A 16,957-nucleotide genomic window follows, 5' to 3' on the forward strand; every position below is an offset into this window, starting at 1 on the left:
TTGCTCAACTGATTTAGAATGTTTTTATGGAAAAAAAAATTGGTTTGCTGAGAGCAAAAAGTGACAAAACAGGAAGTTCTCACAACCTTGAATCATTCTTTCTCTTCTAAAGATAAGCTTTGATTCTTGTATTTGAATGCTTTTATTTAGCTATGATTTCATTGATGTAGGCACTATCCGCACTAATAAAGATCATACATAATCTCAAGGTCATTACAGTCTGTCTCATGGGATTATACTATTACAGATTTTAAGCTTGAGAGTACCTTAGAGACCATTGAGTCCAATTCAATCTTTTTGCAAAATGAGGAAACTGAGGGACAAAGAAGTTCAGTGATTCTAAGGGTCACACAGCACACAGCTAGTGTCTAACACCCTACCCACTACACCAAGCTGCCTCATCTTATTCAAGCTGGTAAAAACACCCCAAAAAGTTAATTAAATTTAAAACATATTTGTTATTCCGAGTAGAGAAGGGCATCTTTTCTTCTCCCCTCCCCCAAACCTGCCCTTTCCCATTTGAGTTTTTCAGTATGTCAGTGGATTCATAATCTGAAAGGTACAGGTATTTCTTCCATCAGTGCAGATCACAAGCCATCTATGCCTTTTCATCCTGGATTCTTGTCATCTCCCTCTCCCAAAATTCCTCTAAAGCATCTAACTGGCATAGCAGAGATTTTCTTATATGTTAAGGGTTCTCACTCTGGGGTCCATAGACCCCCAGTAGATAGGGTCAATTAATTAGGATGATGAAAACTTATACCTTTATTTTCAACACAATATGTATTATGTTCTTTGTATTTAAAAACATTATTCTGAAAAGGAGTTCATAGGATTTAAGAGACTACCAGAGTTATCCATGATGCAAAAAAAAAGTTCAGAGTCCCTGTTCTGGGTCTTTTTATATTTTACAGGTAGTACAAAACTCATACTATCTACTAATACTCCTTTGGATACATGTACAGCTCAAATTGCTTTCTTATCTTACATTTCACCTTTTTCTTGTCCCATTCCATTGATCTATTCAGGGTTTATAATATATACTCACCCAGAATGCAATAAAATTGGCTTATCTTTATCTAGAGGCAACACACATTATAAAAGTAAAGACAAAACAATAAACAAGATTTAAGAGTAAGTGAGAGTCGGGGGCAGCTGGGTGGCACAATGGATAAACCACTGACCCTGAATTCAGGAGGACCTGAGTTCAAATCTGGACTCAGACACTTGACACTCACTAGCTGTGTGACCCTGGGCAAGTCACTTAACCCTCATTTCTGCACACTCCCCCCCAAAAAAGAGTGAGAGTCAGTTTGAGGCAAAGAAAGGGGAAGAAATGGAAGGCAGGAGAATGAAATTAATTCATCCCATGTCATTGTAGCAACAAATTCTATTCAGACAAATCATGCCTTAAGAGGGTCAGTAAAGTAGACAATGTGTTGGCTGATAACATTCAGTTCAGAAAAGCAGTCACAATTGGCTAGCCAATGGTAATGACATGTATCTATCTACATGCACCCAAGTCCCTATCCTCTCTAAGGAGCTAAAAAATTCTAGGATTTTCCTAATCCCATGTGGCTTACTCTTCCCATGATCCTCTTTGCAGCCAAGAAAAACTCCACTTTCAATATGCCCATTAGCTGATAACATTAGAAATGTATCAGAGCTAGTTAAAAGTGTCTCATTAATTAACAGCATAATCAGTCCATAAAATTATCCTCACACCAAGAATCATGATGTCCCACTCGACTGCTGAGAACCAAACTCCAGAATTTCAGCTCCCTTTAATTGCTCCCAACAGGAAGTGGCCAAAGATATTTGGCAAATGTTTTGTTTGCTTCTCTTCCACACTTGGGGAGAAACATCTTTAATAAATCAATATCCTAGAGCATGGTGCAGCTCTTTCCTGAAAAATCTCAGGGGCTTCTATGAAATCAGGGCAGGGGATAGGGGACTCCTCTACTACCAGAGCTACAGTTGCTCAGACACTCCTTCAATTGTATCTTTTTCCTTTCACAACAGACAAGTGCGAAAGTAGCAGAAACTGTCCCCACTAGGGCACCATAGTCTTTCTCTGGCAGCCAAGGAGAGAGGACTCTTTGTTCTGCTGGCAGGATATCATTTGATCTTCTCTTTCACTTTCAGAAGCTTTGACTCTGTGGCTTACCTCTAAGATCACCACCCTTCCATCTGCTGGCCTTTTCAGTGTAATGAGTCTTGGGATGCAAATTGAGCAAACAGATCTATACTACAATGTCATTATGCTGGCAGAGGGGCAGTGTCTGTCTAATAGAAGTCTAACAGCTTTATCAAATGACAACTATGTAAAGAACAGCATTCTTCCCAGCACTGTGGGAGAATTAGAAGAGGAAACAAGACATGGGGCCCTGTCCTTGATGCACTTCTACTCTTAGTTAGAGAAATGTATCATATATACATGGAAAGCATGGAAAAAGCGATCGGAAAATAAGTGAAAATTAGTATAGTGAAAAGTCAACACCTCCCTGGGTGTCCATTAGTAAAGGAGTGATCAGTCATGTGCAATGAAAAAGAAGAAATTAGTGAGATAGCATAGATAGGCCTGAGGTGGGGCAAAGGAATTCTCTTTCAGGCCTTTTCTCCTTTCCTCACAGCCCAAATGAAGGCGTTCTTCATCTTCAGACACAAATGCAATAAAGACCCTGGCCCGTGGTCAGACAGGTCTTTTTTTAAAGACTGAGATCTTGGGCCATACAACCAATGGAAAATATTTGCTCCCAGTCACCTGGTAAGCCAATGTAGAAATTCCATTCATGCTAATCCTCCAGATTCTCAGAAGCAGGTCCCCAACATCTTGCACATGGATGAGAAACCATCTTGGGTGGTCTAGGTATTTTTCAAACCCACCATCACATTAATAACTATAAAAAACCAGGAATGCAATAAGTTATGAAATAGAGTTCTATATGAGGTCCAAGGGAAAAAGTCATTACTGAGATCGGAAGTGGAGAAAATGAAATGTCTCATTACAGTAGGTCAAATTCAATGATTAAATTATGTGTTAACAGTCCATGTAAGCAAATAGATTACAACAGAGGTGTCTATTGTGAAAGCTAAGGTCAAATCAAACACTGCATTGCTAAAAGCCCTTGGGAGTTTCAAGATAACCCAGTTCACTATTTGAAACCATTTGAGGCTCTAAAATGATCTCTGGGGTTTTATTTAGAAAATAAAAACACCTTATGTTAGTTTGGGAATAGGAGTGTTTTTGAATGGTCATGATTAGAGGATCTGAACTGTATTTGGGTGGAGTCACAGAATGACCTCCATTTGGCTCAATTTAGATTCCCCAAAAGAAATGTTTATTCAAATCTTTTTTTTTCCTTCTAGACTACATTCAAGCTGTCAAATTTCCTAAACATGACATATGCTTTTATAAACATAAATAATCATCATTTTCTAGTATTTCAAAACGTAGAATAAATATTCTGGATTTTCTTGAAAGTGCAGGAGGTAATGGAAATAGTGATATATACAGAGATAAGGGACCTGTTTTTAATTATTTCTCTGATACTAGCTACTTGCCTATTGAGAAATCACCTAAACTATCAGTGCCTCATTTTCTTATCTATAAATTACAAGAATGGTGGTGATGTTCTGATGAAGACTTGAGACTCTACACAGCCCTGAGTCAATTCGTTCTAGGGTGTTAGCTGGAATTTTCTCTCCCCTCCACTCAGATCTCTCAGGTTTGAGAAAACCAAGAAAACTGCCAGGACTGGAAATGTTCATTTTTCAGGACTTGTGCACAGAAAAGGAAACAGAAAAGCAGAAGGTGGCAAGATACCCAAGGTCCAGGGCCAGGACTTCCAGGGCCAGGACTTCCAGGGCAAGCACATGTCCCCACTGCCATATATTATATATTGCAAAAAAACCCCACAAAACTATTGACTAAGAGAAGAGGAAGATAAATCCCCTCTCCCTCCTGCTATAAATCCAAGGAATACAATGTATTGGAAAAAAATTCCCAACGAGAAAGCCAATATTATTTCTCCTCTACTACTAAAGATTCTTGGACAAAAATCTGCTCCCTTTGAATGTCACCAATCATCTTTGATACAACTCCCACTCTGATCACTGGGGAACAAGCAGGAGTTCCTCGTGTCACCCTATCAATGTGCAAGGGGCCAAAGCACATATCCAGGTGCATGGGAAGCATCCCAGTCCTGCAAATCAGGGGTTTCTCCAATCACTCCTACTACATTTGTACAGGCTCACTGCAGATAGTTTGGATTCAGGTGGATCCAAAAGCCAGTAGCAAAGTAAGTATGCGATTTGAAAAGCAGTAACCTTAGGATCAAATCAATGAAAATGCTCCATGGAGGCTATCTACGTAGTACAGTGGATAAAGAACTGGCCTTGGGGCAGCTAGGTGGCACAGTGGATAGAGCACCAGCCCTGAATTCAGGAGGACCTGAGTTCAAATCCGGCCTCAGACACTTAACACTTACTAGCTGTGTGACCCTGGGCAAGTCACAACCCCAATTGCCTCCCTAAAAAAAAAAAAAAAAAAAGAACCGGCCTTGGATTCAGGAGGACCCAAGTTCAAATCCCACCTCAGACACTTTATACTTACCAGTTGTGTGACCCTGGGCAAGTCACTTAACCCTCTTTGCCCTGTAAAAAAGAAGGAAAGGAGAGGAGAGGAGAGGCGAGGCAAGGCTCCATGGTACGCACAGCCCTCAGAAAGCTGCTGTTGTTGTTGTTTGTCCTTCATCCTCAAATAGGCCCATGGCATCAGGAGGTGATGTCATGACTTGCATTTATTTGTATTTAAGAGAGGCAAGGCTGTGCAAGGTCACCAAACTCACTCTCTCCTCCAGAGCCATCTGGGTTCAGTGGTGAGATATACATCGGGATGACTGATAATGGCTCCAGATGTTTGAGGCAATCAAGGTTAAGTGACTTGCCCAGGTTCACACATTGTCTGAGGTTGGATTTGAACTCAGGTCCTCCTGACTCTGGGACCAGTGAGCCACCTAACTGCCCTTCCTCAGAAAGTAAGATGATATCAAAGAGAGGACATAGGAGATCTTAAGTCTATTCCCTGACTTGCTTTAATTAGCAGAGCCAAAACTAAGATTGGGAAAAGAGGAGAGAGCAATGTAGAATCAATCTGGAAAGAGACCTCGAGACCAGCTTTGTGAAGAAAACAGGGTGTGGCCAAACTGAGGAGTAACTTATCAGGTTGAAGGGAAGACCTGAGAATCCCATTTCCTTGGGTATTACCTACATTTTGCTTTAAGGGGCTTTATTTTCAGCCACTCTTGATTGGTATTGGATTCAGGCAATGGAGTGACCCAGTTCTCCAAGGAATCTAGTACGTGTCCCCTTTGGAACAGTTGTTAACCTTTGAGGACCCTTAACATTCCAGTCTCTGAAAGGAGTGTGAAGCACAGGAAGTTGAATTCTAAAAGCTCTGGTATGAAACTTATAGGTAAATAGGAATGGAGGAATGGAGACAATACCCTTGAGTCTTCAGAGCAGAAGGAGTTGGGATCAAGTAGGAGGAAGGCATGCGGTTTGGGGAAACAGATGGACAACACATGGCTTTGATGGTTTGACTGTTTTTCCCCTATTGCCAGTAACCATACTACCTATGACTAATGGTTGGGAGAAAGAGAGAAATGCTTTTCTAAATATAGACAGCACCTGACAACGCCCTGATCACTTCCATCCTAATTCTAGCTCTGGTGAGTCATCCAATAGTGGTAAGTAAGTCACTTTATCTCACTGGTTCTCACTTTCATCTGTTCAATGAAAGATATAGAATATAGGATGCTAATGTTCTTCCTATATCTAAGTTTTATAATGATTGTTTTAGATTATAAGGCATTGATACATAATGTGTTGAGGTAATGTAAGGCCAAAATGTGACCCATACTTATCCTCTTAATAGCTGGGGTATTTTTTTACTATTTGTAGAAATTTAGGAGTTAATGAAAGATTGGAATCTACATTTAGTCCTGCAGTTTCATTTACTAGTACTACTTCTCTAAATTATCATAATTTAGTCATTTGAGAGTATTGGGAATATTGTTATAAAAAGCAGTCCCTGCAGGAGAAATTTAATTAATTCAGATTCAGCGGTGAAAAATACAAAAAAGGTAAATTGCTATTTTAGTGCCATTATTTAATGGACTTAAAGTATTCTGCTGACTATTATATTTATGCCAGAGATTTGATCTACGATAGAAGAGTGAAGAGCTAAAATAATTTTCCCAATCAACCAATCATACCAGAGTAATTCAGATGAAAGCTGTTTTTTCAAAGATACTTTTTAATAGCTATCTCAGTTCTCCAATAGATTGTTGTAGAGAGAAAAAAACCAGAAGATATATGTGAATGTAGAATAATGCTGGGATTTCCTTTACCACTTTTATGTTTTATAATACCTACATTCAGCATCTTTTCCTCTTTGAATATCTTCTTAAGACTCTCTTCTTGGGAGCTTCCCAGTATCTAGTATAGTGCTTCCTAAAAAATAGGTGATTAATAATTGTTTGCTTGCTGAATGAGCAATCCAGTCAATATACCGATTGATGCTAGGCAAAAAGGGGTAAGTTGGGATTGGAGATTTAAGTGAATGAAGTCACTCTACCTCTTCTCCTCAGGTGATCATTGTTCATTCAACCCAGTTCTGGGTAGTAAGGCAAGTAACTTTGGGTAACTGCCTGACTTTAACTGAATACTAAGTCTTTAAGAGAGGCCAAAATTATGAATCAATCCCTGTCCTTGAGGAATTCAAAATCTACCTAGGAAAAACTACTAATATTACCTTCGGGGCGGCTAGGTGGCGCAGTGGATAAAGCACCAGCCCTGGATTCAGGAGTTCCTGAGTTCAAATCCGGCCTCAGACACTTGACACTTACTAGCTGTGTGACCTTGGGCAAGTCACTTAACCCCCACTGCCAGGCAAAAAACAAACAAACAAACAAACAAATAAAAGGAACTATTTCTAATCTCCACTTTTGCAGAATACAGAGTTTTGAATTTCATGACACATTTTACCCTCATTCATTGCCACTTTAAAGTGTTTGATAAACACTATCATCATTAACATCATCATCATTACATCCATTTGCAGTAGGCAGAAAGACAATTAGCTTTAGAGTAAAATGATCTGGGTTCAAATCCTACCTCTGCCACTTGCTACTACTGTATGATTTTTGGGAAAGCCACTTAACCTTTCTAGTCCTCAATTTCCTTGTCTTAAAGTAAGAGGGTTTGATTATGAAGATTAGGGTCTAATCTGGGGTTTTTCTAACTCTAAATTTCTGATTAACTCCTTTTTTAAAAGATAAAACAAGATATTTTGATGTTGTGTGATAAAATTCTACTCAGAATTATCCATTGTGTCAGCATGTTCCTGGTTTCCTCTTTCCCTGTTTAAGATAAGGATGATAAGGATGATGGTGGTGGTGATGGTGATGGTGATAGTAACAATGATGACAACAACAACTTTTATAAAACACTATATGCATGGCACTGTACTACAATTATTATCTCATTTGACCCTCACAGCAAGCTTTTGAGGTAGCTGCTATTATTACCCCCATTTTACAGATGAACAAATTGAGGCAAACAGAGATTACGTGATATATCCAGGGTCACATAGCTAGTAAGCTTTGAGACCACATTTAAACTCAGGACTTCCTGATGTGAGGCTCAATGGTCTATCCACTGTACTACCTTGCTGCCACTAGACTGTTTGTTCTCTCTCTCTCTCTCTCTCTCTCTCTCTCTCTCTCTCTCTCTCTCTCTCTCTCTCTCCCTACCCCCCAAACTGGTAGAGATGCATGTGGATGTAGAATAATAAAGGTGAATTCAAAAAGTATGATATAGTAGAAAGAGCCCTCTACCTGGAATCAAAAGTCTTTGATTTGAATCCTATCTCTGCTCCTTATTTCTTTTGTAATTTTTTACAAAAATGTCACTTAGCCTCTTTTTTCTTCATCTCTAAAATGAAATTGTGGAACTAAATTATCTGTCAATTCCCTTCTAGCTTTAAACCCTATAAGCCTATAAACCATGGAAAGACTTGTTGGACTTGGAGTCAAAGAACCTAGCTTCAAATTCTTAAGAACAAATCACTTGCCTCTCTGGAGTCTGTAAAATTAAAGAATTGGACTAGATGACATTGCAGGTGCCTTTCAATTCTAAATATTATCTAAAAGTTTTGAAAGCACTGATATTATGGACTGAAGTTGAGCTATTAGCTCCCTCTTCAGGTGACTGGGGAAAATGGTAGAATTTAATCTCATAATGACAATTTTATATAGTTTTTATATAAATGTTGTGATCTGACAAAGATCAATATGTCTGTCACTGATATGTTTTTGTTTACAAATGAGAAAGAGTCTGATATGTCAAACTTGTCAAAAATGAGGAATCCCCACTTTTCAACAGTTCTTTTCTCTTAAAAATTATTAGACAACTTTTCAGTGTGTATATAAACCCAAGTCAATAAAACTTCAGGGATAGTTGATTACTTCTTGACAAATCTGATTGTATTGATATCCCTCTAAACTTATTCCACACCTCTTTCTGCCTGTTCAATATTTTCTGGTTCTTCATCTTTCCCATTTCATCCAAAGTGATTCATTATAGATCAACCATATTTATCTTCCAGCCATCACCAATTGAGTAGAATAAAGATCTTGACACCAATTTTGTTTTCCTTCCACCCCCCAATCCTTTATTACAAAAGACAAATAGCCTAACACAAATGGATTTTTATCTCATACTCAATAAATCCTGGATGTGTTTTCTCTTATTCTTTGTCCCACTGCAAGGAGAGTTCTATTAAGATTAATATGTAACTCAGTCCAAGGCTGAGCACCAGACTTACGCAGTGATAGATTCCCTCCATATGTCCCTCTAGATCATGTGCTTCCTCTACTAAGTGGTGAATTTCAGTCCATTCTCCAAACAGATCTAATATGTAGGAAATTTGTGCCTTGCTATTATGTTAGACTTTTTCACACTGATTTACACAACAAAGAGATTAATAGGTTGGATTTTCTGATCAGCATTTTGGAGAATTTATCTCTTTTGGATTCTTTTATGTGGTGCATAAAGACTTGGAGTGGGTATGAACTGGGTTAAAATCTTAGATGTGAAAGTTATGTGATCTACAGTAAGGCACTTGACTTCACAAAACTCCATCTCCTCACCTAGAAAATGAGGATAATGATGTCTATAATACCTACCTCACAGGATTTTCATAAGGAAAGTGTTTTGTAAACTTTGAAGCCTATGTGAGTTATTATTCTTTTTGGAAGTCATTTGGATTGTTCACAGTTTGGGTACATTTTAAGGTATATAGAGAAAAACCAATAATGTCTCAAATCCCAAATATTATACCTTTTTGGCAGGTATCTCCAAATACAATCTGGTTCATTTTGCTCAGAGGTTACATTATTAAGGTGCTAAAAGTATGTAAGAGGCAGTATGATGGATATAAAGATGGCTTCAGAGTCAAGCTGACCTGGGTTTGAATGTAACCCCTGAGATATACTTGCTGTATGATTCCAGTTCTCATTTAACATTCCAGTGCTGCAGACAACTATCCAAGACAATAAAGTAAAGAAAAAGTGTTCAACTACATTAGTAAAAGGAGTTTCCTCAATGAGGGCTCCCTTCATGAATGAAATCACAGGTTCAAACCAAAAAAAATCATATAATATAGCTACCTAGCATTTTAAATACATGTCCTATGGTTTACCAGATAATATACACATACACATACACGTACATTAAACAAATACATTTAATGTTTATTTGTATGTTTATTATATACATATATATTTATGTGTGTACATATACATATATATGGCTACATCATCTAACATTTATTTTTTAGGTTTTAATTTTTTGGAGTGACTTTAAAAATGCTAACAACCCAATAAGGACCTGACCAGGCTAGATGAGAAAATCACTTTCCATTAGATCTTGGGTTATTCAGTGCAAGAATTGGATAGAAATATATTTAGTATTTTTATCTTTATTCAGTTTAATAAATCACATGAAGCATCAAACTGAATCAAGAAGGGCTTGTTCATGTCTACTATTTCAATAACAATCTGTCTTACTCCAAATATAAATAGCATAACATATGTACCTATCTACACTCACTGTTCTTTCTAAACTTCTTTTTGCTTATCTTAATATTTATCCTTGGAATTCCTACTCGTGTGACCTTGGTCACGGAATATAAGAAATTTAGAGTGGTCAAAATACTTGAAAGGAAATTCATTGTTCTATCTTTTGTAGACAAAGTGATTATTGTAATGGAGAATCAGATTAGTCAGTTGAAATACATTCCATTTTTAAAACAAATCAGTGAGCATTGATTTTGCCCATCTGTGGAGTAGCAGACAAAGTGCTGAACTTAGAATCATTTAGACTTGGGTTCAGATCTCACCCCTTACAATGACTAGCTGTGTTACTCTGGGCAATATAGCTAAGCTTTATGTCTCTGGAACAATGCTCTAAAATGTATCTAATAGTTATAGAATAATTATCATATTTTTTAGTAGAGGGAGCTTCCAAATCACTTAGAATTTTGCTAGGCCCTGGGATGAGGAGAGATGTAGGGGGAACCCCTACTCTTGAGGAATTCAAAATCTGATTAGGTAGAATTGTTCATTCCTGCTATATGGCTCTTTACTTCTGATAACTTAATTTTTATCTTCACTTCTTAAGAATATTGAGCTCTGAATTTATATTGTACCCTTCCTTCAAAGAGCCTAAAGTATTTATACATACAGCAACTCACATTTTCATGGCACCCCTTTGAAGTAAGTAGTGTTACTCCTTCCTTTAAAGACTGGTGTCACAAAGACAGAGATAAATTAAGGAATATGGTCATTGAGAGAGTCATCACTGAGGGAGAAAAGACTGGGCTGCCTCCTAGTCTAGTTCTAGATCTACTTACCATGAATTGCCTCACAATTGGATGAATCTTGTGACCCAAGTTTCTTCCAACTTGTGATTAGGCCTTGATTATGGTACATTTTTGCTAAGTCATGTTAGTTGTGGTATGTTGGTTGAGTCCTGTTCCATAAAAACAACAATGAAGCTGGAGCTTTTGGATAATGTTTCTCTTTTTATGTCTTTTATCTAATTTATTAATATAGTTCACAGTGATTTTTCTGATATTTTTGTGTTTTTTATGCTTGTACCTAATTTGTTTAATGTACCCTAGTCCCTTGTAGGAATAAATGAAAGGCCGACTGAGTTTCTCTGATGACAAATGGGGATTTACTATGTGTTTCTTTGACAGACCACTCTGGAATAGTTCTAATTATTTTTTTCTTTATATCATATCTAAATTTTCCTATCTGCCAAATCTGTACCCTAAGGTAGACACATTAGAATTTAATTGATGATAAAGATAGATGCTATCAAAAATTCTTTATTCCTTTACCTATCTCCAGGCCACACAAGGTAATGAAAAACACTTTTTTTTTTTTCTGGGTCAATGAGGGTTAAGTGACTTGCCCAGGGTCACACAGCTAGTAAGTGTCAAGTGTCTGAAGCTGGGTTTGAACTCAGGTCCTCCTGAATCCAGGACCAGTAAGTGCTTTATCTACTGTGCCACCTAGCTGCCCCCTATGAAAAACACTTTCAAGGGAAGGAGGCGGAAGACATATTTAAATGTAGAAAACATAGTCATACAGGTCGGGAATTTGGAACAGGACATAAAGAGATACAACTAGCATGAAAACATTGGCTAATGGACACCTCCCCCACAGTTCATGCAAGTTTTAGGCCTAATAAACAATCTCTTCTAGCCATTTGCCTGTTTTGTTGGTATTGTTGTTTCTAACAATAATCACAACACTCCCAGAATTGGGTGAATCAGGAAGGACCTCAACCACAAAATCAAAAAGTCATTCTGGGTTCTCCAGTTCATTGAGTTAGCTTGTTTAGATCCAAGTAATCAGGTATCATCAGTGTGTTCCTGAGATGATGATAATCCATTGCAGAAAACCAGGGGATTGGTCTAAATTGATCAGATAATTTTAGAGGAGGCAGCTATTGATGAAAGTTAGGTCTAGATTAGAGACAGTCAGCTCCAAAGTGCTTTATATCCATTTTTTACACCACCATGGGAAGAAGTATGAAGGCTTGATTATTAAACTTTATCACTCTGTGCTACCTATTCCTTCAATCTTCCCAAGATCCAGACTATTCTAAATATGTATCCATAATTTTGTTTCCTCTTGGAAAGAGCCATGAATTTGTAATCAGAAAGGCCTAGGGTCATAATCCACTTCTGAGATTTACTAGTTTTATAACCTTGAGCAAGTAATTTTATCTCACAAGGCCTCAGTTTCCATATATGTAAAAATGAGGTGGAGACTCAATGGTGTTTAATGTCTTCCAGATCTCAAATAGATGGTACTCTGAGAATGTATTGTAGTCTGTTGTATTATGGCTTTTATTTGTTATTGAAGTTGAGTTTAAAACATTTTTTTCTTTTGGTGTCAAAGAAGACCAACACCAAAATAATCCCCTATCTTCTCCCACATCCTGGATCTGAGGGGTAGCAAGTTGGTGGAGAGACTTACCTAGGTGTCTAGATGAACAATATTGTGCAATGTATCCTAAGTGATTCAACTTCTTACATGGATATCAGTGATTAGTTCCGTAGTCAGAATTTAGCTGACAGGAGTATTGATGATGTGTCAAGCTGAATAAAGTACAGTTCTCTACTTTCATAGCTTTGCTAACCCCAGAGGAGTAGCAAGAGAAAAATACTTGTTTGATTGTGGGCAGTAGGGAAAAAGGCAATCCATAAATCAGTGCTTACATTCATAGAACTTAGATTTCATAAAGTAGAGTTTTACACACAAAACAAATTAGAGGAGCTATATAAAGGCAAAAAATTACTCTAATTACAAAAAGAATAAAGAAAAAAATTTGACTCAAACTATAAGTTGACTCATCATTTAGGTGAAATGACTCAGATTGATTATCAGGGAACTCTTTTCATTTTTTCCACTGGGTCGATTCTGAAGAATATATAAGTGGCTTTGCAATTAGTCACACTTAGCTTCATATCCCAGTGCTTATACTTTTCTCTGGTTCTTCATTTTCCAAAGTCTTAGGATCCTGTGGGCAACCACAGAAATTGACAGATGAGTTTGTTTTCTGTCTCGTTTCTATTCAGCTCTACACTTAAGAGAAAACAGGATTCCTATTTTCTGCCATAATCAGAGATACAAAGAGGCAAGTTGGAGTTTTCATGCATTATCTAGCAAATCCTTAAAACCATTAACCACCTTCCTAAACCAGCTTCTTGGGAAGCATTTGCTCTGAGTCTGCATTAAGTGCAGAACTTAACAAGTGTAGGATGTCAAAATATGAGCCTCTTGGAGAAGATAGCTATAACAAAGGGGATCAGTACAATAGAAAAGAGATCAGGAAAGGCAAAACATGTTAATGATTCTCAATGCAGTCTCAGACATTAAAGACTTTCTTGAGAATATCTACTTTTAAAAGTTTTGATATTTTGATGGACTTATGATCTCATTGACGAGGATGTTCTCTTGAATGATATAAAAGGAAAGCCTTTCCAATCCATATCCTATCAGGAATCTTCAAGAGTGAGATATCATCTGAGGGCCTTCTTCTAGGTGTCTTGGATTTATTTAGCTAGCAATAAAACATAGCAGTGCATTTCAGTTATCCAATGTGGCATAAGAGGTCAAGTGCAAAATTCAGGAAGACCAGGATTGTAATCTTACCTCAAATTTAAACTGTGGCAAATCATTTAACTTCTTTAAGTCTCAGTTTCCTTATCTCTAAAATGGGGGTGATAACTGCTCTAGTGCCTGCCTGCCTCATAGGGTTTCTGTGAGGATAAAACGAGGAAATACATGTGAACTTCTGCAAACCTTAAAGCACTATACGAACACAAATGATTTTCAGACCTTTCTTTTACTAAATGAGAAGACCATTTTTTGTCTCCCCTTTAATGACATCCATTATGATAATTCCTCTGCACAATTCTTCATTAATAGTATTCATTTCATTCATTCACTGAATTCAAAACCACAAAGAGCTTCTCGATTGCTCTTTGGTTGACCTCCAATTTTAATCATCGAATCTAAACTAAGCATAACACCCAATCTTAAGCAGAGAAAATCATGTACATATAAAAAAAACCCAGTCTAAATCATAATATTGTTTCTTTCCCCAAAAATTATTCTCTGAACACTCCTGGAGGCTGCTGGCTACATGTCATGGAACTGTGTGGCTGAAAGTTGCATAGGGCATATACTAGGCACTGCTACATTTAGGGAAGCCCTAGTCCTAAAGAGTACTCTCCCTTCTGATACTTAGACATTAAGTAAGAGTTTGAGGATTTGGCAGTGTCTGGTGTTGCACTGGCATTTAAAGGGAAGATCTCTTCCCAAACCTCCCAATCAATTTCTGCTCTGCAGTGTGCTGGAATACCCAGTTTCTGGAAAAGTTCTCATTCATTTGTAATGTGTCCTGGCCATCTTAACAGCAGGTCTCTGATTGAGCATCCTCCTACACTAAAGGCAAAAAGATTGTGGCCACACAGAAGACAAAAATAGTCACCAGAAACCATCAACTGAGGGCTCCAGCTTGTAATAACATATATAAAATATGTGCTGGATTATAAATAGACAAAAAATTATCAGATAAGGTAAAGACAAATTGGTCATTTTATCAATAACCATATGGATTTAAGAAAAACAGATTAAATGCTACATTATATTGATCAAAACTAGCATACATCATTATAGTGGCTACACAATTGGGGCAAGTACTACAAAGCATATACTATGGCTATATCATAGATCCAGGAGATTCTGGTGTCATTACAAGCATACCTGAACAGGTCAGTGAAGAGTATACTGTTCAAAAATATTCTTTAATGAAACAAGAGGAAGGAAGGAAGAAAGGAAGGAAGGAAGGAGGAATGTTGAAGTACTATAGAAATGTGTGGAAAAAATAATCATATTAATGCATTGTTGGTGGAGTTATTTGAAATGCAAATGAATTTGCTTTATTTGCTAAAATACCTAAAAGATTCATGTTTGGGTATTTTTCCCTAGAGGAATGTATGAAAGATGGTGATTGACCAAAAAAAGGCTTCATATGGAACAAAGGATTCATAGTTCACTTTTTCGTGGTAGCAAAGAATTGGAAACAAAGTCTATGCCCATCTATTGGGAAATGACTAAACAAATTGTGGCAGATGAATGTAATGGAAAATTACTATGTTGTAAACAAACATGATGAATATAGAGAGGTATGTACTACCTGGGAACATTTTTCATGATAAAAAAAATTATTACCTTTAGTTTGTTCTTTTTAAAATATTTTATTGAACATTTTTATTTAAAGTTTTGAGTTTTAAATTATATCCCTCCTTCTTTCCCTCCCTCCCTTTCCCCTCCCCTTTCCCCTTTCCCCTTTCCCCTCCCCTTTCCCCTTTCCCCATATATAAGTTACAAATATACAATTATGGAAAATATTTCCATATTAGTCATTTTGTATAAAATGAGAAAGAAAAGGAAAAAATGAAAGAAAGTGAAAAACAACATGCTTCAGTCTGTGTTAGATTAATATCAGTTCTTTCTCCAGAATTAGGTAGTATGCTTCATCATTAGTCCTCTGGGATTGTCTTGGGGCATTGTATTGCTGAGAATAGGTGTCATTCACAAGTCTTCATCAAACAGTATTGTTACTGTGTACAAAATTCTCCTCGTTCTATTCACTTCACTGTGCATCAGTTCCTGGAAGTCTTTCCAGGTTTTTCTGAAATCATCCTGCTTGTCATTTCTTGTAGCACAATACTATCCCATTAGAATCATATACCATAGTTAGCCCTTTAATGTTGATTTCATGTTTATTATTTCAATTTATCCTATACATCTTGTGAATAATCCCATTCTTTCCTTCCTCCATAATATTATAGTAATAATGTGAAAAGAAAAGTAAAAAATAGACCTAGATGACTGATGAAAAATGAAATAAGCAAAGGTAGGAAAGCAATAAGCCAAATGACTCCATAGATATAAATGAAATGAACAAAAAATGCAGATTAATGTTAGAGAATTATAAAGCTCAATCTTGGCCCCAAAGAAGAGATATGAGATATTTCATATAGAAGAGGAGGAGGAGAACAAGAAGACAAAAAATTCCTGCTCTTAAGGTGATTACATTCTTTTTTTTTGGGGGGGGGGGTACAATACATATACAAAAAGTCATTTAATCTCTCTGAATCTCAGTTTTCTCATCTAAAATGCTGAATTTTTGATACATTACTTTCTTATTAGGTGGTGAAAGATCAGTTAAGTTTAAGGCACCTTTTATTATCTACCTACTAAAATTTTGGGAAGCAGAAGAATATAATAGGAACAGAAGAGCAAGAAAATTAGAGAGAAAAAAGGTCAAGAGTGGAGGGAATATGGAAAGGATGCTCAATAATCGTTGGCATCCATTTTAAAGTAAGGGAGCAACAGGAAATCTGACAAGAGATGAGCCATCTATTTATTCCTTCTTTTCTTGACATCCCAGTTCTTTTCAGGACATTTTAGAGGATGCATTTATATCATGTTTATACAATACTCATTGGCAAGCAAATCACAATTTAAAAATCAATAGTCTGGGAGATCATGAATCAGCAAAATGACTAATAAGTGAGGTAGTGGTCAAATAGAATTTTATAAGGATGATCACATTTTAAGGGCCAAATAATTCAAGACCTGGGATCCTTTCTGGGTTAGGTAGGACTACCTGGGAACATTCTACACATTAATAAAAATTATTACTATTTGTTAGTCCTTTAATATCAATTTCACTGGCATTTTTTATTTTACTCTGTATTCCCTGTGAATAATCCCATTCTTTCCTTCCTCCATAATAGTAC

The sequence above is a fragment of the Dromiciops gliroides genome, chromosome 2 (assembly GCF_019393635.1).
Source record: "Dromiciops gliroides isolate mDroGli1 chromosome 2, mDroGli1.pri, whole genome shotgun sequence".
NCBI lineage: Eukaryota > Metazoa > Chordata > Mammalia > Microbiotheria > Microbiotheriidae > Dromiciops > Dromiciops gliroides.